Source organism: Ornithorhynchus anatinus, chromosome 10 (genome assembly GCF_004115215.2).
Source record: "Ornithorhynchus anatinus isolate Pmale09 chromosome 10, mOrnAna1.pri.v4, whole genome shotgun sequence".
Classification (NCBI taxonomy): Eukaryota; Metazoa; Chordata; class Mammalia; order Monotremata; family Ornithorhynchidae; genus Ornithorhynchus; species Ornithorhynchus anatinus.
In genome coordinates, this window is record NC_041737.1 from 24,971,783 (window position 1) to 24,975,445 (window position 3,663).

Consider the following 3,663-nt stretch of genomic DNA (forward strand, 5'->3'; position numbering starts at 1 on the left):
CTGTCTTGCCACCCACCTCTTGCCCACATTTTTCCCCTCGCCTAGAATGCTCTCTCATCATATCCAACAGACAATTAATTACTGTTCCACCTTCACAACCTTACTTTTCATTCATTCAATAGTATTTATTGAGCACTTACTATGTTCAGAGCACTGTACTAAGCGCTTGGAATATACAATTCGGCAACAGAGACAATCCCTGCCCAAAGATGGGCTCACAGTCTAATCGGGGGAGACGGACAAAAAAAAGACAACATAATCACGATAAATAGAATCAAGGGGACGTACACGTCATTAACAAAATAAATAGGATAAAAATATGGAACGCTTCACGAATTTGAGTGTCATCCTTGCGCAGGGGCCATGCTCATCTTCTCTGTATTGTTCCAATTTTAGTATATGTGCTGCCTGAAGGCACGTTTCTCCAAGATGGCTTCCTTAACTAAGCCCTCATCTCTTCTTCTCCTACTCCCTTCTGCATCACTCTTGCACTTGGATTTGCTCCATTTATTCACCCTTCCATCATCCCCGGAGCAGTTAAGTATGTAAACATAATTAATTCATTTATATTATTGTCTGTCTTCTAATGTCTTCTAATAATTGTTTCTAATTGTATAAATTGTCTAATTTATTTTCTTCTGCTAATCCCTCTGACTTCATCATTAGTCAAATATGGTTTTTATTCTGTCATCTTTTTTGAGAGGAGGAGCTTTGATTTTTAGTTTCTAATTGTATATTTTTATTTGATACTGAACTTTTTAGAAGGCATTTTAAAATCTAAAGTTTCCAGGAGGCTTATGTTATCCTTTTTACATATATATACACTCTTTGACCATTTAAGAAATATATTAAGTCTATTATCTACTGGACTATTCCTCAATGAAAGCCATTTAGCCAATCTGTAAACCTTATCTCCCCTTATCTGATCCAAATCAAGATAATTCAAACTACTGAACCTAATATAGGATGAAAAAGAAAGAAAAACTGTGGAAATGAGGAAGCAGCCTGGAAACTGCATGCTCTCAGTACAGAGGATCCTCTGAGATTCTAGCTTTGCCAGTTGTCTGCTATGTTCTCTTGGGCAAGTCATTTAACTTCTCCATGCCTCTGTTACCTCATCTCTAAAATGGATATTCAAGATCTGATCTTTCTTCTAGAGAACTGTAAGACTCATGTGGGACAGAGACTTGTCTCTGTTCTGATTAACTTGTATGTCCCCCAGTGTTTAGAACAGTGCAGTAAGCACCTAAGTACCATCATTAGATAGGTGAATCATCTACTTAAGATGAGCAATCAAACTTTAGAAGAGCTGAGGGACAGACATACAACCCTAATTGGGCTGTTCTTGTATAATCACCCAAAAAAGAACAATATATGAGAGTGGGGAGAGAAGGTGTATATGTGTGTGGATGTGTGCTTTATGATAAAGGAAGGGGAGTACAATGTGTATGTGTTGAATGACAAAGGAAAAGAAGAGGAGAATCAAAATTACTATATCATATCATTAACATTTATTAGCATTAAAGGCAGGAAGGTTTTAAGGACCTGATTGCCAAAGTAGTGATTTCAGATAGTGCAGATTGTACCTGAAAAATTGAAAACAATGATTACATTGATGATGCAGATACATTATGGAAAAAAAAAGTACTTTCTTGGTACAGGCAACCAAACTAATTCAAGATGGATGATATTTGGAGAGAACAGGTGAAAATGGAGTTGTATCACAACATTAAAGATTTGGGGGAGTTTAGAAGATGAAATGTTCTAACTAAAAGGGTTATGAAGACCTAGAAAAGGTTAACAAGAAAGGTTGTGAAATCTTGTTTTGCAGTAGGATAAATATTCATATTTTTGGAAGTTTTATTAACCTGAGGAAGGGAGATGATGTAAATAACACCACTATGACTGGCTCTTTGATGCTTACCACAGTTGAAATCTTTTTATGGGAAAGGATGCAAAGAAGTTTTAAAAGGAAATATAACAGTAACTGTAAATCATGTTGGTGTTTTGAATAATCTTGTAGTTAAGTAAGTGCATTTAAAATTGAATTTTAGAGGTGACCAAAAGCTATCTTAAAACCAATTTTAACCAACTACCAAATTTCACAGAATACTGCCCCCTTATAGTGTGTAAAATATTTGGTTGAAAATTCTATTATTTGGCAGTTGCAAAGTTCTAAAACATTAAATTTAACATGATGCTTTATTTTAATCTAGGTTTCCAACTATTTTCCTTCTCTTTTTCTACTAATAATTTAAAGGGTTATTGTAAATTATTAGCAGTGTTGAAATTCTATTGCATTTATCTTAATAGATTATAATCTAACATCTATATTATATTGCTGGGAATTATACCCTTTTTTTGAAATGTTCCTAGTTAGCATTTAACAAAACTGTTTAAGGAAAACTGTTCCTAGTTAGCAATCCACATTTTCCTGCCAGTTGAAGATGAAAAAATGATCTTCTATTTAATGTTCATTTAATACATAGATATATACATATGTATATACATTAAAAACACAAATATGGGTGTCTTCTCTTGACATATGATCCAAGTCTCGACTCAGAGCTCTCTCACTGTCGTTTCTCATAGTATGAAAAAAGGCTTCTATACCCTATCCCTATAATGTTTTAATGCCTGTGTCCCCCATATACTGCAAGTTCTTTGTGGGCAGGGATCACATCTAAAGCTGTTGTATTCTCCCAAGAACTTATACAGTCTTATGTATAAAGTAGGTGCTCAATAAATATGAATGATTGATTGGTGTGACCTACCAATACCTAGAAATCAATCTATTATAAACTGTTTTAGCGGCAATGTTTTAAAAGGTCTTTAAAGACACAAAAGGGAAATGGGCCTGAAAGCAGAGTACTCTCTGGATTGTTCTTTTTGGTTCTGCACAGCTTGGAGACCCAAGATTCTAATGGACCAATGTGAGCTGCAGGGCATCTATATGAAGATGAAGTGACAAAGGAGGATCTTTCTTTTCCCCTCCTCAACCACCTAATCACATAGTTTCAAATTAGAAAATAGGCAAACGATAGATATTATGATCTTGCTTTATTGAACCAGGTATTGTCAATGTACCTATTTGTGCCCAAGTTCGGAGAAGCAAAAAGAACTTTTTAAAGGCAACATGACCGATATAATCACTTGTCTCACCCTGTATGAAAAAGACACTGAATTTTCTCTCCCTAGTCTCACCACCTGAAATAACAAGAGTAGATAAATGACAACAGAAGCTGATTGCAGTTACTATCATCAATGACTAATTGTGGACTTTTGCCTTACTAGGACCAGGCATAATAATAATAATGATAATAATGATGAGGGTGTTGGTTAATCGCTTACTGTGTGTCAAACACTGTTCTTAGCCCTGGGTAGATACAAACTAATTTAGTTGGACATATTCCGTGTTCCTCACAGGCCTCACAATCTCCATCTCCGTTTTACAGAAGAGGTAATTAAGACAAAGGGAAGTGAAGTGACTTTCCCAAGCAGTGATGGAAGTAACTTGTATGTGGTGGAACCAGATGGAAAGAGCATGGGCTTAGGAGTCAGAGGTCATGGGTTCTAATCCCGGTTCTGCCACCTGTCAGCTATGTGACTTTGGGTAAGTCACTTAACTTCTCGGTGCCTCAGTTCCCTTAAGGGGATTAAGAC

The 3,663-nt window shown here is 35.9% G+C and overlaps 1 non-coding gene across 1 annotated transcript; it reads right to left on the reverse strand.

Moving 5' to 3' along the window:
* Nucleotides 1–313: 313 nt before the first annotated feature.
* LOC114814946 lies at nt 314–418 on the reverse strand. Its single transcript, XR_003762740.1, has one exon. It is a non-coding gene; the product is annotated as a U6 spliceosomal RNA (small nuclear RNA).
* Between the last annotated feature and the right edge of the window lie 3,245 nt (nt 419–3,663).